General features: G+C 35.3%; 1 long non-coding RNA gene across 1 annotated transcript in view; it reads left to right on the forward strand.

Moving 5' to 3' along the window:
- The first annotated feature begins 406 nt into the window (after positions 1-406).
- LOC145715617 (uncharacterized) overlaps positions 407-21,328 on the forward strand; it is a 37,884-nt gene continuing 16,962 nt past the window's right edge. The window contains exon 1 of the long non-coding RNA XR_014137949.1: positions 407-544. This is a non-coding gene — a long non-coding RNA (uncharacterized LOC145715617). The remainder of the gene's footprint in view (positions 545-21,328) is intronic.

Consider the following 21,328-nt stretch of genomic DNA (forward strand, 5'->3'; position numbering starts at 1 on the left):
GCAAGCATAATTACATTCCCATTATAGGGATCCCGGATGAAGAAGAGAGAGAGAGGGGAGTAGAAAATTTATTTGAAGAAATAATAACTGAAAACTTCCCTAATCTGGGTAAAGAAACAGAGATCCAGGTCCAGGAAGCAAACAGGCCCCAACAAAATTAACCCAATGAGGTCTACACCAAGACACATAATAATTAAAATGCCAAAAAGTAGAGGTAGAGTTTTAAAAGTGACAAGAGGAAAGAAAATCATTGCATATAAGGGAAACCCCATAAGGCTACCAGCTGATTTTTTCAGCAGAAACTCTGCAGGCCAGAAGGGAGGGGCATGATAGAGTCAAAGTACTGGAAGGAAAAAAAAAACTTGCAACCAAGATTACTCTACTCAGCAACCCTGTCATTCAGAATGGACAGATAGAGTTTCCCAGAAAAACAAGTTAAAGGAGTTCACCACCACTAAACCAGCCTTACAAGAAACATTGAAGGGAGTGGGAAGAAAAGGCCATATCAGGAACAAGAAAATTATGAAAGGAAAACATTTCACAGGTAAATATAAGCAGAATATTCACCCTCTGTTAGAGTGGATAAACTTTGGACAAGTAAATATAAATATGATTCATGTTTACAAGAGGGAGGTACAGGGTATTTTGGTTACCTGGAAGAGGGAGTTCTAACTTAGTCCCGGGTTTCAGGGAAGGCCTTACTGTGAGGTAATGTTTAAACTGAGATCGTGGGGCGCCTGGGTGGCTCAGTCGGTTAAGCGTCCGACTTCAGCTCAGGTCACGATCTCGCGGTCCGTGAGTTCGAGCCCCGCGTCGGGCTCTGGGGTGATGGCTCAGAGCCTGGAGCCTGCTTCGGATTCTGTGTCTCCCTCTCTCTCTGCCCCTCCCCCGTTCATGCTCTGTCTCTCTCTGTCTCAAAAATAAATAAAAAACATTTAAAAAAAAAATAAATAAAATAAATAAATAAACTGAGATCGTGAAGAGCAGGGATGTTATGCAGGGAAAGTACGTTTCAGGAAAGGTGAAAACAGTATAATTAGTAATATAGAGGCAAAGTATGGTTTGTCATTTTTGAATTTGAGTGTGGCTGCAACCATATATATGATAAATAAAGAGTAATATCCTTAATATGTGAAGAATTCTTATAAATCAAAAAGTAAAAGTTGAACATAACAGTGGGAGTAGGTAGTTTACCAAAAAAAAAAAAAAAAGACGTCTACATATGCAATATTTTACAAGTTCATTCTCCTTGGTAATTAAAGAATGCAATTTAGAAAGTGAAAAAATACTTAAAAACTGTTTTGCCTGTTATACTGACAATGCTCTAAAATAACTAGCATGTATCATTGGCAAGGGGCACTGTGGGCAGTAACGCATACTGGTTAAGAGATTGGGTTGGGAGCCAGATTGCCTAGATCTAAAACCCACCTCTCACTTACCACCTGTATGATCATTGGCAAATTATTTAATTTCTCTAAGTCTTAGATCCTACATCTATAAATCAGGACTAATACAAACTCATAAGGTTATTGTGAGGTTAGGATTAAATGATAGATGTCAAGTGATTGGAGCAGCACCGGGTACATAGTGAGTGCCCAATAAATGCTATTTTTATTTCCTAACACTTCCCGGTGATTTTATATGCCACTGTGCTGATATACTAAATCATAATAAATACTTGGGCTTATTTCCTATTGACTTGTGTACATCAGTACACTACATACCTAATTACATAATACACATTAATTGCTGAAGTTAGTTAGTTGCTGAAGTCTGATATTAACTTAAAAAAAAATAAGATAAAGTCTCTGGTCCTTATTCTTCTTTTGAAAAATTTCCTGACTATTTTTGCATGATTTTTTCATAAATGTACTTTAAAATCCCTTTTTAATCTTCAAGTTCCTAAGCACAACACTTCAAAAGCAATTGAATCGTACTTAGCTACAGATGAGTGTGCACATAAATGACATCCTGATAATACCGAGTCTTCCTATCCATGCATAGGCTATTTCCTTTCATTTCTTTTATTCTTTTATCCTCCCACATAAATAAATATAACCATAGTAGAATTTTGTAATTTTATTCACATAGGCCATGCAAAAGACAAAATGTATGTGTATGTATGCACATGTATGTGTGTTTGTGTCTGTATGTATATGTATGTATTCACATGTATGTATTCACATGTATTCACACACACACAATGAATTTATAAAACAAATTCCATCTGAAATTCTGAAAATATATATTTCAATAATGTAGGAATAAACATATTACTTCCAAAAATGTCTCCATTAAAGAGGGAAACGATTTATTTTAAATAGAATTATGAGTGTGTTAGCTAAAAACTAATCTTAACACTTTATAAACTATGTATATTAATAACCTGTAAGTATAAAATGCCAAGAAATTACTTGCTTTTTAAGTAAAAATAATTGCCTGCCAAACTGACAAAATTATCATATATATTCACACACACAAACACACCCAACTTTGTATTTCCTAACTGAGCTTATGAGGAGTTCACAGATGCTATGCGCAGCTTATAGTCATGGCATTTGGATTTCTCCTTGAAAGAATAATCAATATGTATAGGGTGAATGGACACTATTTAAGATGTTTCTTTACAAGATGAATGTTCTTCATTAATCATTTCCCTCCCCAGAAAGAGACCTTCTGATCTCTTGTTAGAAAACAAAAAGGCAGCTCCATGGTTCTGGCACATGGACTGACACAGGCTCCAAAGAAATAGTCTGAGGCCAGGGCCATACTGCCCAACTTCTGTCCTATGATATAACAAATCCAATGCTTGGCTCTAGAAAGTCCATTTAGTAAAAATGGGGGATCCAGTGAAGTGTAACACAAATCAATAGCAAAAACCCCAAAAAGTACATCTGAAACCATACTGTAGATGAACCAGAGGCACACTTACCATGAAGCTATAGAAGCTGTAGGTCCTCTCACGTGCACAGGCCACCTCCAAAACCCCAGGACGGACCCTATCAACGTGATCACATGGTCATTTGTTTTAGGGTTGTAAAGATAGTTTGCACTCTGATTCTTAAAGAAGTGTTCCTCCCATATTAAATAACCCTCAGGCCCCACACAACCTCAGGCCACTCCTGCTCTTCACTTTTCTAAATATCTTTTTTTTTTAAGTTTATTTATGTAAGTAATCTCTATACCCATTGCGGGGCTCAAACTCACAACCCTGAGATCAAGAGTTGCATGCTCTTCTGACTGAGTCAGACAGGTGGCCCCTAAATTTATCCTTTTTATATTTTACTGTTTTGGAGATTTTTTTCCCACTAAGTGTAAAGGAAATGCATTCTCTTGGCTTTGTCAGCACATTGCTCTTAAATGTCTACATCCTGTTACCCTAGTAAGCCAAAGAAAGATGAAGAGAAGGACGAATAAATTCCAACTTATTTAAACTTCTAATTTAAAAGAGAAAAGAAGGCTAATTTTATTGCACAGAATGTTAATAGCCAAGAGATAATACTTGTGTACTACAAAACACATATAGATACTATAAACTCTATGGAAGAAGAGACCAAAAAAGTCCTCTTTGTATCATCATTCCCCCCCACCCACCGCCCCCTGTATTAAAACACATCTGCTTCCAGAAGCAAAGAAAGGAAAGGAGTGGGTAGTACATGCCTCAGACTGTCTCCAAAGTTTTGTTTTGGCTACATTTTCATAGCAGAACTGATGAGAAAAATGCTAAGATTAATGAATGAGGAAACATAACTATTTAATAAATGACATCTGCTTGAAAGTCACCTTAGAGAATTCAATCTTTTCAAGTATAAGAGCACTAAAAAAACTCTAAGCTTCCTTCACAAAGTAAAGTATATATTGAGCAGAGTGTTTCCAGGGTTGGGGGAAGGCAGAGAGCATAGCATATTTCTCATATCTTGAAAATGCAGGTGCAAAAAGGGAGAAAATTGTGGAAACAAGTGATATAATTAATGAAGCAAAAGATCACCAAACGAAATATTCTTTTTTTTTTATGTTACATCCAAATTAGTTAGCATATAGTGCAACAATGATTTCAGGAGTAGATTCCTTAGTGCTCCTTACCCATTTAGCCCATCCCTCCTCCCACAACTCCCCCAGTAACCCTCAGTTTGTTCTCCATATTTATGAGTCTCTTCTGTTTTGACCCCTTCCCTGGTTTTATATTATTTTTGTTTCCCTTCCCTTCTGTTCATCTGTTTTGTCTCTTAAAGTCCTCATATGAGTGAAGTCATAGGATTCTTGTCTTTCTCTGATTAATTTCACTTAGCATAATACCCTCCAGTTCCATCCACGTAGTTGCAAATGGCAAGATTTCATTCTTTTTGATTGCTGAGTAATACTCCATTGTATATATATACCACACCTTCTTTATCCATTCATCCATCGATGGACATTTGGGCTCTTTCCATACTTTGGCTATTGTTGATAGTGCTGCTATAAACATGGGGGTGCATGTGTCCCTTTGAAACAGCACACCTGTATCCCATGGATAAATGCCTAGTAGTGCAAATGCTGGGTCGTAGGGTAGTTCTATTTTTAGTTTTTTGAGGAACCCCCATACTGTTTTCCAGAATGGCTGCACCAGCTTGCATTCCTACCAACAATGCAAAAGAGATCCTCTTTCTCCGCATCCTCGCCAACATCTGTTGTTGCCTGAGTTGTTAATGTTAGCCATTCTGACAGGTGTGAGGTGGTATCTCATTGTGGTTTTGATTTGTATTTCCCTGATGATGAGTGATGTGGAGCATTTTTTCATGTGTCGGTTGGCCACCTGGGTGTCTTCTTTGGAGAAGTGTCTATTCATGTCTTTTGCCCATTTCTTCACTGGATTATTTGTTTTTTGGGTGTTGAGTTTGATTAGTTCTCTATAGACTTTGAATACTAACCCTTTATCTGATATGTCATTTGCAAATATCTTCTCCCATTCCGTCGGTTGTCTTTTAGTTTTGCTGATTCTTTCCTTCGCTGTGCAGAAAATTTTATTTTGATGAGGTCCCAGTAGTTCATTTTTGCTTTTGCTTCCCTTGCCTCCAGAGTTGTGCTGAGTAAGAAGTTGCTGCGGCCAAGGTCAAAGAGGTTTTTGCCTACTTTTTCTTCAAGGATTTTGATGGCTTCCTGTCTTACATTGAGGTCTTTCACCCATTTTGAGTTTATTTTTGTGTATGGTGTAAGAAAGTGGTCCAGGTTCATTTGTCTGCATGTCTCTGTCCAGTTTTCCCAGCACCACTTGCTGAAGAGACTGTCTTTTTTCCCTTGGATATCCTTTCCCGCTTTGTCAAAGATTAGTTGGCCATACGTTTGTGGGTCCATTTCTGGGTTCTCTATTCTGTTCCATTGATTTGAATATCTGTTCTTGTGCCAGTACCATACTGTCTTGATGATTACAGCTTTGTAGTATAGCTTGAAGTCTGGGATTGTGATGCCTCCTTCTTTGGCTTTCTTTTTCAAGATTGCTTTGGCTATTCGGGGTCTTTTCTGGCTCCATACAAATTTTAGGATTATTTGTTGAAACTCTGTGAAGAAGTTATTTTGATAGGGACTGCATTGAATATGTAGATTGCTTTGGGTAGTATTGACATTTTAACAACATTTGTTGTTCAAATGGAATATTCTTGAATTGATATTCTCTTTAAAATTACAAGAACAGGGGCGCCTGGGTGGCTCGTCGGTTAAGCGTCCGACTTCGGCTCAGGTCATGATCTCACGGTCCGTGAGTTCGAGCCCCGCGTCAGGCTCTGTGCTGACCGCTCAGAGCCTGGAGCCTGTTTCGGATTCTGTGTCTCCCTCTCTCTCTGCTCCTCCCCTGTTCATGCTCTGTCTCTCTCTGTCTCAAAAATAAATAAACGTTAAAAAAAATAAATAAATTAAATAAAATAAAATAAAATTACAAGAACATAAATTTCTAAACATTTGTTCTTCAATTTAAATTTATTCATGTGCAACATGCAAATATCAAAGAAATGCAGTATCTAACCTTGTTACATTCAGTATTTATTGAAAAGATTTATTCTGGCACATGTTTATGCATTCCCATTCTCTTTGAGCTAGCACAACTAGCCCCAACTTTTTGTTATATGATGTTCATCAGGATTTCTAGTTCATCCAATTTGTTTCAGTCAAGTTCCCTCGTCTCTTTATTTCAGCCACACTCAAATCAATAAGGTAGGAGTAGAGAAATGCCATTTTACTAAGGAGATTTATTTTAATCTCTGATAATTTTGAGCAATTCATGTTCTTTACACTTGACCCAGTTTGGTTAATAGACAATTAGAAGTTATGACTAATGTTACATACTCTTATGACTTACTTATTTTTTCTATGCCTTATTCCAATGTATTTCAATTGTAAAACTGACCAAATGCATATTAAGTTGTAATATATAACACGTTGTGATTTATATATTAAAAATTTCAATGGTGGGGCGCCTGGGTGGCTTTGTCGGTTAAGCGTTCGACTTCGGCTCAGGTCATGATCTCACAGTCCGTGGGTTCGAGCCCCGTATCGGGCTCTGTGCTGACAGCTCAGAGCCTGGAGCCTGCTTCAGATTCTGTGTCTTCCTCTCTCTCTGCCCCTCCCCTGTTCATGCTCTGTCTCTCTCTGTCTCAAAAATAAATAAACGTTAAAAAAAAATTTTTTTTTAAAATTTCAATGGCTGGTATTCTCCAGTGACTAATCAAAGTAATTAAATATTTCAATCTTTGTTTTCAGAGCTTCCTTAACCTGAAATAATTCACATATGGTTGTAGAGAATCCTTACTGCCCTTCAAAAGTCCTCCTCTTCTTCCATAATTAAAGAACTTCTGACATTTTAGTCAGATTCATGGATGCCTCATCTCCCTTGTAGCTTAAGTGGCATATGACTGAATTCTAGTTAATAACATGTAAGCAAAACTTTTCTTTAAAATAGCTGCCCTCCATGGGGTGCCTGGGTGACACAGTCAATTAAGCGTCCAACTTCAGCTCAGGTCATGGATCTCACAGTTCATGGGTTCGAGCCCCATATCGCGCTCTAAGCTGACAGCTGGGAGCCTGGAACCTGCTTTGGATTCTGTGACTCCCTCTCTCTGTGCCCCTCCCCTGCTCGTGCTCCATCTCTCTCTCCCAAAAAATAAATAAAAACATTTTTTTAAAAAAGCTGGCCCCCACAAAATAGCTGGCCTACACCATTTGCTTGTTTCTAGTTTCATTTTTCCCTTCCTCTCTTTTAAAATGTGGATGGAGCAACCAATTTGGACCATGAGTAGACCTTGTGAATAGAAATCTATGTATTACAGGGGCACCTGGGTGGCTCAGTCGGTTGAGCGTCCAACTTCGGCTCAGGTCATGATCTCGGTTGGTGAGTTTGAGCCCCTTGTCGGGCTCTGTGCTGACAGCTCAGAGCCTGGAGCCTGCTTCAGATTCTGTGTCTACCTCTCTCTCTCTCTCTCTGCCCCTCCTCTGCTCATGCTCTGTCTCTCTCTCTCAAAAATGAATAAACTTTAAAAAAATTTAAAGAAATCTATGTATTATAGAACAAGATAGAAGGAATCCAGTTCTTGAGGACTTTGTGGAACAGATTTCCCCTGCAGCATTGCACTGTCCATTTTGGAATTTTACTTGAGATGTAAATAAATTGTTCTTTTGTTGGAACAATTGTTATTTTGGGTTTCTGTTACCGGCAACTGAGCATTATTGTGTCTAATACATGATATGGCACCAGCTAATTTCCTTGGACTTCAGTGCTAAATACTACAATGCCTCTCTAGCATGAACATCCTATTAAAAAGTCTCAGTATAGAAAAACATTTTTATATACCATTTACAAGCTTTATAATGGCAATGCATCGCTATTTATGTCTGATACCAAATAATGCATATCTGAATTTACTAGCGCTACCAACAGAAAAAGCAGAAAACATACTCAATGGGAGAAATACCTTGGAACTCTTCTAGGAAGTCAAACACTGAACATGACATTCCAATCAGGTATAAGTTTTTAAAACCTGTTTGTTATCAATTGGCCAATAATTCACCTCCAGCATAACTTTTGTGGAAAGAAACCAGATAAGAGCCTGGTGGGAAACTTCAGATACCCTTGACTGAATGATACTTGGAGAAAATAAAGAATACTAAGGGAATTGTTCATATAAGAATCCAAACTCCAGATATGTTAGACTTCCTAACATGATAAGAATGCTACCAATATGAGTAAATGAAACAATCATGTCCAAAATATGTCACAAAAAATAAGCAGTATGGTTAGTTCAACCATTCATTCATTTATCCAATGAACATTTCTTAAACCATCTTCTTTGTATTATTTTCCATGTTGATTTCTTCATACCCATAAATAAGTTAACTCTCTGCCAGAGATTTTCTTTTTGTAAAGAGAAGCAATTGCTTCATCATTGTACTGGAAATTAGTATTGCTTGCACTCTTAAATTTATAACTAAAAATAAATCAGCTTTTAGCAAGAGCTGCTGAAGACCTTGAGCCTAAGGTAATAATGTAGTGAGACTAATTAAACCATTCTGATTCGTTTATTGAATGAAAAGTTTAATAATTAGACTATCATTTAATAATTGTGGATAACTTAATGTGTTAATTCACTTAACAAGTATGTTGATATGTGGGCACATTCTTCTGAGTTACTACTCACTTATATTTTATTAAATTACAAAGGCTGTGCATTGAGGAAAAAAATATTACTTCCTTCACACATAATGTGCAAGTTATAGAATGACTGACCAGGGTATGTCACCAGAACTTAGACTGAAACAAAAAAGGATGGAGGCCACAGGGGCAGAATGAGGAATTCAACTATAAGAGAGTAAATGTGAAGGCTGTGACTAAAGAAGATCTAAGTAGGCAAAGATTCAAGTTAAGAAAATTAACAAAGGCAGGCTTCAGTTGGCAAGTACCTCGAACCCCGATTAGAAATCAGGTAGGTCAGGCATCTGGGAAGATTTGAAAGACTGAAACCAAAGATGAAAGATTCTGGGCAACACAACAGCAGAAACGCCAGCCAACTGTGCTTAGCAGCAAGATCTCAGATCCCCACTAGAATGCTTGGAGCAATGGGCATAAGTAATCAACAGTATAAATGGCGTGTATTATTGAGTTGAGGAGTCTGTGAGCTAGAGCCCCCTATATGTTCAGCCCAGGGGTAGAATTTGTCTCATAGCAAGAGTATGGTATGAAACTTCAGAAACCCTTGACTGAATGATACCTTCAGAGAATAAAGAATAATAAGGCAATTCTTGATACAGGCATTCAAACTCCAGGTATGTTAGACTCCCTTGAGCTGATTTATAAGCATGGTAGAGTTTTATCAACACAAGACCATAAGAGTTGCCAAATTGGGATCCCTTAAAATCAAGAAGCGGGACAAACTAGTGCAGACCCCGATACAACTTCGGTAGAATTAAGTAATACTGATAGTCTTGCATCTTCCCAGGGGTAATGTATAATTTATACTGTTATTGGGAACCTGAAATTAGACATTTGATTTCGAATGTGAGAATGTGGAGGTTTGCCCTGTAGGCCCTAGGTCTGATAACCAAACCCTGAGAGGGAAAACTCAAGCAAGAAGTTTAATCCTTTTGAATCAAAACAGCCACTGTGAATGCTGCTATGAGAAAAAAGTAATTGGGATACAGAAATAGGCAGTGTCTTGAGCTCCCTACACAAACACAGAGAGAGAGGTGTGGGGGGCGGGGGGGGTCAGGTCTTTATGGACACTAAGCCACACGTTTATACCAAAATATGTATGTTTATATTGTTATAGAATGTTGTCTACCTTAGTTGTCACAGAAATTTCTATCTTACCCAAAGTTTTCCTTCTCCTGAAATTCCATCATCTTTAAGACAAAATAGAATCCTAGTTTTTTACTTAGATTGATAAAGAGGCAGAGGTTGGGTTGTTTTTCAATCCACATATAGTTAAATAAGTGAACTTTAATTAGTGATATATGTGTGATTATCAGCAGATAAATTTCAACTCGTTCTGCTATAGTCAGCATGGGAAAATAGTAAAGTTTGAATGAACAGTAGATAAAGAGATAATACTATGTGAAAATCAAAGAACAAGATTTCTAAAAGAAAAAAAGAAAGAGAAGAAGAAATCTAAAGTAAAGGGGTAAAATTACAAATGGGCTTTTGGAAAAGCTGTAAGTACTCCAGGCAATGAAGGATGATTGAAGACTTGAATTAAAAACAGATTCAACCAACAAGAAACATATTTTGTAAGGAAGGACAGATGTAATGGCTTGAGGGGAAGAAAGGAAGTAAGCAGTGGAGCAGGGAACATGAAAGAGTGACTCAGCTGTGCAGTCACAGAAAGGTGATCAAGAGAATATGAAGTTTTAAAGTATAAAACGAATAGAGACTGACTTTACAAGTCAAGCAGGAAATTTCAAATTAATTTCAGGGTTCAATTTGACATAGTCGAATGGTAGCTGATACATAATTAATCCTCTCCTATTCTTAAAATTCTTGAGGTGGGAAGAGGGAAAGTTTGCAGGAAATGAACAGGGAGAAACTCAAAGAAATTAACAGATGTCTACACAGAAAGCCCCAGTAGGAAAAGATTTCAAGCATGAGACAACTCATCAATCACCTAATTTAGTACCATCAGTATGCAAAGTACTGTGCTATATATAGATAAATAGCCTTGGTTCTACCTCTTACAATATCATCTCATGCAAGTTCTTGACTTCTTTGAGCAAAAGGGTCTTCATCTATAAAGTGAGGATAACAACACATATTTAACATAATATTATCAGGACTAAATTCAATAAATTGTGGTAAATTGCTATGTAAATGATACTTATTATTGAAAAAATAAGAGCAGACATTTATTTTAGAGTATTTTAGAAGAAGAAATTACTTAGAACAGTTGTCTTATGCCCCAAGGGAAATAGTGAGAGTGCAGGGAGTCACCCAAGGCAATCCAGCTAGAGAATCCATGATTCTGATACACTTGGCTATACTGCCTTAGTCCCTAATTTCAGGGAATTTGCAATCTCATTTAGGGGAAAACATGTGGAATGTTGAATAAGCAACAAAAAGACATTATCATAAAGGAACCCATGATCCCATATTAGATGAGTTTTACAGATAGGGAGGTTTTGCTGGAATGTTCCTAGAACACCTCCTAGAAGAGAAAAAGACTTGAGTCATGTTGATGAGGATGACTGGAATTGGATCATCAGAATAAGCAATAAGAATAGAAGAAAACAGCAAAATAATGAGGCTAAAAATATAAAGCACAGATATTCAGAGTACTGAGTCATTTATGTTAGAGAAAGATCTAAAAAATGTCATAGAAATTTTAAACCCTCCTTACATTTCATTGAAGGAGAAGAAAATGGCTGCAAATGATGATGCCATTCCAACTTAGAGAATATAACTCTCAAAACAACTTATTGTTTACTATTTGAGGAATGGTTAAAATAAATGACTATGTGATATACTCACCAGAGACAAAAAACCAATAAAAGAAAATATAAGCCAAAATAAACACAACAGTAATTTTTTAAAGAAAGTATTTTATATTTAGACAACATGATTATGAAATAACCTACTTTAAAAATACTACTCCCTGATTTTTATGCTTATTGAAATAAGGTTTAATAAAATAAGATTTAAGGTTTAATAAAATTATACTCAGTTTCAAAAATGCTTATTTTCATTGTCTTTGAAAGAAGTTAGGAAAGGAAAATTTTAATCTTAAGAATTTTTAATGCTATTTGAAAAACTGTTAGACCTTATCACAACCTGGTCTTACTAAGTGTAAAGAACTGCATTGATACATTTCTACTTATTTTGTGGGAACTTTGAAAATACTAAATTGAAATTTAAAGTGGAAACACAAATGTAAATATGTAAGAATCAAATATGTATATATGTTATGTATGTATATATGTATATAAATATGTAAGATCAAATATGTGAGGATCAAATAAGAAAAGAGCTTATGAGAGCCCTCTGATACAGCACTACCATAAATGTATAATTATAGCTGTACATAAAATATTAAAATAGAGAATTGATAAGTCTTTAATCAGTTACCTACCAGATTATGAGCTCCTCCAGGGCAGGAACAATATCTATTCTTCTTATCACCATGTATTCCATGCTTAGAATAGTGTTGTCTGCCATGTCAATAAATTGCTGATTGAATGGATGCAGCAATAAATGAGCACGGCAACTTTCTGCCTCCAGGAAGACTTCCATCTAGAAGGAACAAATTTAGCTGTAGTCCTTAATAGAGAATTACATCAATATTATTGTGTTCCATTCTTCATTTATTGATTCATAAGAATTATTGAGTGCCCACTATGTGCCAGACATTGTGTCAGATGCTGAGGATACAATGATAAAAACAAGCAAACCAACCAACCAACCAATAATATCCCTGCCCTTATGGATCTCAAAGTATGACAGGAAAGATATTAGTCTAATAATCGGAGAAATAAATTTATATAGCTACAATTGAGATAAATGCAAAGGAATGCATTTGATATACTTACAAAATTATTATGCATAACTGTTTAAGCCAGATGTTATAAAGTTTCTCAGACAGAACATATATTTTGGTTATTAAAGAAAATAACTTTTTGAAGAGACAGCTGAGTCCAGAAATATATTACATAAATTGATATTGTTGGCTTATCCACACAAGTTTATTAAATTAAATTAACTACACAGGAATGCAAGCTGGTGCAGCCATTCTGGAAAACAGTATAGAGGTTCCTCAAAAAACTAAAAATAGAACTACCCTATGACCCAGCATTTGCACTACTAGGCATTTATCCACAGGATACAGGTGTGCTGTTTTGAAGGGACACCCCAATGTTTACAGCAGCACTATCAACAATAACCAAAGTATGGAAAGAGCCCAAATGTCCATCTATGGATGAATGGATAAAGAAGGTGTGGTATATATATACAATGGGGTATTACTCAGCAATCAAAAAGAACGAAATCTTGCCATTTGCAACTACGTGGATGGAACTGGAGGGTATTATGCTAAGTAAAATTAGTCAGTCAGAGAAAGACAAAAATCCTATGACTTCACTCATATGAGGACTTTAAGAGACAAAACAGATGAACAGAAGGGAAGGGAAACAAAAATAATATAAAACCAGAGAAGGGGACAAAACAGAAGAGACTCATAAATATAGAGAACAAACTGAGGGTTACTGGAGGGGTTGTGGGAGGAGGGATGGGCTAAATGGGTAAGGGGCACTAAGGAATCTACTCCTGAAATCATTGTTGCACTATATGCTAACTATTTTGGATGCAAATTTAAACACATAAAAAATAAAACAAGTTAATAAGAAAAATTAACTACAGAATGATTCACATGTACAATTATTTGTTTTCAGGGGAAATTTCCTTTCTCCTCATCCTTCAGTTTGTTGGTTGCCTTTAAAGTCACCAATATTTGAAATGTCTCTTCATGCTGTCAAAATGAATATTTCCTTTTTTAAAAATTTATTTTTAATTTACTTTTTAATTTTTCTGTGTCTGACATGTCCTTGCAGATGAATTTGTCTATTTCCTTTCACAGTGAAACAGCATTTTGTGAAATTTAATTCCTGATTTACTTTGCAAAGCCTCCTTCCTGCAGTCATAGATTAATATACAATATCCCATCCTTGGGTTGTTTTTGTATACCCTCAATACTGTCAAATATCAATTTACTTAACTAGATTCTCTAACCAAGGCAAGGAGGGGAATGGGAAATTATCATCTGAGCCATCGGTATATGAAATCAAAGCCTCCTCAATGGGCAACATGAGTCTTGCTGTAGCCTCACTTCAGGAAATAATTAAAATCCACAGTTCCCTAAAATTAATTAATTAATTAATTTAAAAAAATCCTCAGCTCCCTCTAACATTGCTTTACTTCTTTTTAATTTTTACCTTTTAACCCCTTCACCCATTTCTCACTATCTTGCCACCCTTTGCCTCTGGCAACCACCAGTTTTCTGTATCTATGAGCTTGATTTTTTTTTTCTTTTTGATTCCACATATAAAAGAGATCATATAGTTTTTGTCTTTCTCTCTAACTTACTTCACTTAGCATAATGCCCTCGAGGCCCATCAATGTTGTTGCAAATGGCAAGATTTCATTATTTTTTTATGACTAATATTTCATTTTATGTATATACCACAAAGTCTTTATCTATCCATCTATTGGTGGACACAGGCTGTTTCCATTTCTTGGTTGTTGTAAATAATGCTGCAGTAAACATGAGGGTGCATATATCTTTTCAAATTAGTGTTTTCGTTTTCTTCAGATAAATACCCAAAAATCAGATTGCTGAATCATGTGGTAGTTCTATTTTTAATTTTTTTTGGAAACTCAACATTCTCATAGAGTGCACAAGGGTTCCCTTTTCTCCACATCCTAGCCAACACTTGTTGTTTCTTGTCTTTTTCATGATAGTCTTTCTAACATATGTAAAGTAATATTCATTGTAGTTTTGATTTGCATTTCCCTGAATGATGTTGAGCATCTTTTCATGTACCTCTTGGCAATCTGTATGTCTTTTTTGGTAAAAAGATGTCTATTCGCATCTTCATTTTTAAAATCGGATTTTTTTGCTATTGAGCTTATGAGCTCTTTATGTATTTTAGATATTAGCCTGTTATCAGATACATTAGCCTGTTATCAGATACATTATTTGCAAATATTTTCTCCTATTTAGTCGGTTGCCTTTCCATTTTGTTGATGGTTTCCATTGCTGTGCAGAAGCTTTGAGTATGATGTACTTCCACTGATTTATTTTTGCTTTTGTTGCTTTTGCTTTTGGGGTCAGATTCAGAATATCAGTATAACTGTCAAGGAGCTTACCACCTATGTTTTCTTTTAGTTTTATGGTTTCAGGTCTTTAATCCACTTTCAGTTAACTTTAGGATATATTGTAAGGTAGGGTTGAGTTTCATTCTTTTGCATGTGGCAGTCAAGCTTTCCCAACATCATGTATGGAAGAGATTTTCTTTTCCCCATTTTTGTCTTAAATTAATTGACCATATATGCATGGGTTTATTTCTGGGCTCTCTATTCTGTTCCATCAATCTGTATGTCTGTTTTTATGACAATACCTTATTGTCTTTATTACTGTAGCTTTGTAATATAGTTTGAAATCAGGGAGTATGATGCTTTCAGCTTTGTTCTTTCTCAAGATCACTTTAGCTATTCAGTTTTTTGTGGTTCCATATAGATTCTAGGATTATTTATTCTGTTTCTTTGAAAAATAACAGAGATTAGAATTTTTATATTGATTGCATTGAATCTGTAGATTGCTTTGGGTAGTATGGACATAATGCTGATTCTTCTAATCCATGAGCATAATACATCTTTCCACTTATCTGAGTCTTCTTCCCTTTATTTCATTAACATTTTGTAGTTCTCAATATATGGGTCCTTCCTGTCCTTGGTGAAATTTATTCCTAGGTATTTTATTCTTTTTAATGTAGCTGGAAAAGGGATTATTTCTCTTTGTGATAAGTTATTATTAGCAGATAGAAACAAAACAGGTTTTTTGCATATTTTGTATCCTGCAATTTTACTATTTTATCAGTTCTAACAGTTTTTTGATGGAGGCTTCAGGGTTTTCTATGTATAATATCATGTCATCTGTAAATAGTGCAAGTTTTACTTCTTCCTCACCAATTGAAATAGCTTTTATTTCTTTTGTTGTCTGTTGTGGCTAGGGCTTCCAGTACTATTTTGAATAAAAGTGATGAGAGTAAACATCCTTGTCTTGTTCCTTCTTAGAGAAGTTTTCAGCTTTTCACCATTGAGCATAGTTAACTGTGGTTTTCTCATATATGGCCTTTACATTTTGAGGCACACTACCTCCATACCCACATTGTTGAGAGTTTTCATCATAAATGGATATTGAATTTTGTCAAATGCTCTTTCAGCATCTTTTAAATGATAGGCTTTTTATCCCTCATTTGATTAATGGTGTACCACGTTAGCTGATTTGTGAATGTTGAACTATCCTTGCATCCCTAGAATGAATCCCACTTGATCATGGGGTATAATCCTTTTAATGTATTGTTGAATTTGTTTTGCTAATATTTTGTTGAGGATTTTTACATCTATGTTCATCAGGGATATTGGCCTATAATGTTCTTTTCTCGTGGCATCCTTGTCTGGTTTTGGTATTAAGAATACAAAATTGCCTTTCCTTAATGTGTTTTGGCTTGAATTCCTCCTAATCTGATCATAACTTCTGCTTTCTGTTTACAGAGAGCCTTTTGTTTACAGTTGTGCCTTTGTACACAACTCTATATCCAACCATTAAATGTGTGTTTTAGGTAAGCCTGTTGCATCCAGCATAAAGGCATAAATGCAATTTACTTTCTGAAAAAAAAAAAAAAAATTCTGGAATTACACCCATATAAACGTATTGATATGACATATATTTAGTCTCCTTTCTATCACAGACTTTTTTAATTGACAGTTTGTGGCAAAAGCCAAGATGGAGTTAGACATGGAAGAGATTTACTAAGCCTAATGACTGTGAAAGAAAATGGCAAGAGGAAGCAGAAGTAGGTCAGAAAAAACATTCAGACCATGCCACAAGTCTAAAATGTGAGAAAGAGAGGGGAAAGCAAGGACAGATGGATAGGAAGAGCCTCAGACTATAGTGCACCTCTGAAACATTGTGGCTAGTTCTAAGGGGAAGCTCTAAACAAACTTCCCATTAAGAAAGTATCTCATTGAGCAGAAATGGCCAGCATCTAATACTCAGGCCATGCTAAGTCATTTGGCTAGAGGTGCAAAAGAGAACATGTCCTTAGCTCCAATGCTGCAGCACATCCTAAAGGTGTTACAGCTTGAGGCTATAGGTTAACTGCATACCTGCTGCACTCTTGAATGAATACCTGAGTCAAAGAGCTCCATGACTGCCACACAGATTTTATAATTTTATTCAAGTATAATCTACATACAGTGAAATGTACCGATCTTAAGTGCACACAGTCTGACAAGTTTTAACAAATTTACAAATCCATTTACCCCATTCCAAACAAGATACAGAATATTTCCTTCACATGGAAAAGATCCTTCAAGCCCTTGGATCCAACCCCCTCTGATTCTGAACCCTGCTGCTCACTCCCCCTGCCAACATACTCAGAGGCAACCACTGTCCTGATGTTTATTACTATAGTTTATTTTGCCTGCTTTGAACTTCATATGAATGGAATCACAGCACATTCTCTTTTGTTTCTGGCTTCTCTCATGCAAAACAATGTTTTTGATATTTATAAATTTCGTGTATTTTAAAATTTTTATTCTGTTGCATGAATATACCATTTCTTTATCCACTTTTATAGACATTTGGGTTGTTTCCAGTTATTATTATAAAGTTACTGTGAAGATTTTTGTATAACATTTTGTAATTTTTTGTGGACATGTTTTCATCAATCTTTGATATATACTTAGGAGTGGGATTGGTGAGTCATACAATATAGAGTATGTTTAAATTTATGAGAACTGTCAGTTTTCCAAAGCATTTGTATCATTTTTCACACAAACAGCTGGTTGTGTTTTGATTGGCAATTAATTTAATTTACATACCAATTTGGGGTGAGCTGACATCTTAACACTATTGAGATTTCCAGTCAATGAATATCATTCCTCTCTCCATCTTCTTAGGTTCTCTTTCTTTTTTTTTAATCCCCAAAATGTTTCATTGTTAATGGCATAGAAGGTATGTAAGCTCTATTAAGTATATTTGTAAATATTTCATGTTTTTATAGTTGTAAATAGTATTGTTTAAAATTTTTCATTGTCCAATTATTCATTACTATTACATAGAAACAAATTTGACTTTTGTACATTGACCTTATAGTCTGTGAACTGGATAAAACTATTTATTAGTTGTAGCTGTTTGTATTGTTCTCTTGGTAGATAACTTGGTATTTTCTATGTACACTATTATACTGTCTTCCAAAAGAAATAATGCAAACTTAATGCATTCAATTTCTTTTCTTTACTTTACTGCTGGACCTGGCTAGGACCTCTAGTATGTAACAAAAGTGGTGAGTACAGATATCATTTCCTTTCTTCTGATCTTAGGAGAAACTGTTTAATATTTCACCAGTAAGTTGTCTCTTCAGTATGGATCACACATTCTTGCTTCACTGAAAGTCTTACTTTTAAAAACTCCATTCCCAACATTACATATGAAGGACCAGTGTTGTTCTATTTCTCAAACAGTGCAAGTTCTTTCTTCATTTGACTGTTGGAAAGAAAGGCTGTTTATTTGGATTCTTCCTAGGTTTTGAGTTGATCTGAGGCTGGCCCACAGCTTCAGTTAGGTTGAGTTTATCCACACTCAGATATGGAAACTCATGGCTTTCTGCTTAGCTAGGAAGAATTCATTCATCCTAGTACTCAGTCCATCAAGCCTTCCAGGAATCCAAGATTCTTTTGCAATTCCATAGAAAAGTATATTCTTAAATTCTGTCTTAGATGTTCTTGTGACCACAAATTTGAAGGTCTTTGTTATCCTTTTACATCTTAACCATTGTGTTTTATGATTTTCCTTGCATGCAGGCATGTGTGCTTAAATTTTCAAATATTTGGAAGAGTTCAATTTTATTCTCCTTATATCTTCTGTCCCTTACTGTATTTTTCTCATCATCTACTTTTTTTGGTACTTGTTTCAATTTCATCTTCATTACTTTGATGGTTTGTTTTTGTCTTCTGCATCTTTCTTGAAATCTGCTATCTCAGATTTCCTCTCCTCCTCCTTTTGTTTAGTACTTCCTATGTTTTTTTCTTTCTTCTTCCATTTCTTTTTTGGTAGCTTCCTTCGTAGAAACAATTGCTTTACCACAGAAAAGTGTGTGCCACAACTTTTATCCTCCTTATGGCCACCTTTGTGTGATCTGCTGATAAATTTTGTACCTCTCTTCCACATGTTTATCTTAGAGTACCTTTTGTTGAGGTTGTGCCCAGTGTCCTTCATTACTCATTATTGAATGAGTTGAATTTTCCTGGCCCAGTTATTTGATAGAGATACTAGGTTAGAACACAGAAACCAAGTAATCTTTCATGATTTATAACTCAGATTCTCTCTTCTGCTTTTCACAAATGCAACACATCATTGTTTGCAATGCTTTGTTTAGCCCCAAACCAAGTTCAGCAGGGTTTTGTCACCAGCCTTGCTTACTCAATTTCTCATACCCTTCCTAACAAGAGATAGAACTTTTTGTCTTTAGGGCAGGCCCCTCATCTTCAGAAAAAATTTTTGTTTAAATGTGTGTGCTTTTGAGGTCTACTGTTATTGAACCCATTTGCCACTTTTTTTCACTTCTTACCATGCAACTTTTTTTCAGGTCTCAGGGGCCCTTGGTAGCTCTTACATGTACTTTAAGTTTGTTTATTATATCGTTTGCAAGCTTTAAAAATGTTGATTTCCCTATTGCTTTTATATGATCTTCAGGAGGAAAAGCTCACTTGTACAACCACATTCATATTATAAGTGACCAGAGACCTAAGTTTAACTCATATCTCATAAGACTTATTGTTTTGTCTACTCTCTTGGATGACATTAAACACAATTGTAAAATCAATAACCAAGGACTTAAAATATTAAGTTCTCGAATTCGTCTTATTAAATACATGTAGAGTATTTGTCAACAACTCCTACTAAGGGAGATTTTATTCAGCTGCAATTACTAGAGCAATTCACCTGATTATCAAAATATTTTATTTGATTTCTCACCTAGAAAGTGAATGCATGATAAAATAAGCATTCTAACACTTCAGAAATAGGCAGAGAAAAACGTAGGAGAGCCTCCAGCTTTTCTTAGAGCATTAAGACATGAAGAAGAATACCTAGTAGAGTTGGATGACCTGGGACAGGGTTAGAAGTACAAAGATATATTTCACTGTGAAATTAGAGTAGGCATTGAAGTTGAAGGCTGGCTCCTAGTGAGTTTCCTTCTGGGAACACTAAGCAACCATCAGTACAAAGGTCACAGAAGTATCTTATGAAACCAACGACTTATGACTTTTTGTGGCTATGGAACTGATCAAGTCAGTTGTCAAATGCAGAGTGAGAGCACAGGGGCATGATCCAAAAAGAGAGAAAAGTGAAGGAAAAGGAAAAGGAAAAAAATAAGGGTATTCATATTTATACACATAAATATTTTCTAATATTTTTTCTTTTTTTAATATAGCCTTAAAATGCAGGATAATTAAAGATAATGAGGAATTTTCCCTTCTCCCTCTTCCCGAACTCCATCTGGCTCTACATACTGTAGTTTTCTCCAAACTTTTTCCCTCATATGTAGAAAATGACATCTGTACCATCTCCTCAGTAGACTGAGGAGAATTTAGGAGTAGGAATTAGTGAAAAACATGTTATTACCTTTTTTATATAAATATGATCTGAAAATGAAATAACTACAGCTACAGTAGGAGAAGATACTATAACTATACTAACTATAACTACAGTAGGAGAAGATACTAAATATTGAGTTAACATAAAGTTTCAAAACAAAGTATTTTCAAAACGTTAATAAGAGATTTGAGTTGCTTCTTTGACCAGAGCTTTTCAGTAGTGGATTCTGTGTGTGAAATGGCTACACACACTTCAAAGTTTACGATTAAAAATTAATAAGTAAAGTGTTTGTGACAATGTCTAGAAAATAGTAAATTTTGAATCTCTTTTTTACAATCATACAAAGTTTACAGCACTTGAAATTATGTTTGAAGAAGCTAACAACTCTTCCTATTCTTTAAAAAAATCAATGTTGAAAATTTTTCATGATAATGTAAATGATTCTTGTATTTTCATCAAATTTCTCTTATCAAGTATATCAAACTAACCACAAAGCTCTAATTTGTGGGGCACACTCTAGAGCAATCATCTTGCTTACTTAGTTTGGATGTTACACTTGGTTTTATTATTTTAGTGATTATTATAGATATTATACCACACAATTCTAACTTACAGAAGACCGAAGTTAATCAATATATTTACCCTTTTTTACAGATAACACAACCTTAGATCATTAACTCCTTTAAGTTCCCTCCCAGGCTCTATGTTTTAATTTATCATTCTTTTGTAACCCAGCAGATATTACAGACATTATCAATTTACGAAGTCAATGTTTATAGATTTACATATATATTTACATATATATTTACATATTTGCCACTTTTCCTGTTCATCATTCATTTTCCCCACTTTAGGTTTTTTTATTTGGGATCATTTACCCTCTGCCTGAAGCATTTTTTTGTTATTGTTTCTTTGTGGGTTTCTTTGTTTTAGAATTTCCTTGAGTC

Source organism: Panthera onca, chromosome B4 (genome assembly GCF_046562875.1).
Source record: "Panthera onca isolate mPanOnc1 chromosome B4, mPanOnc1 haplotype 2, whole genome shotgun sequence".
Taxonomy (NCBI): Eukaryota; Metazoa; Chordata; class Mammalia; order Carnivora; family Felidae; genus Panthera; species Panthera onca.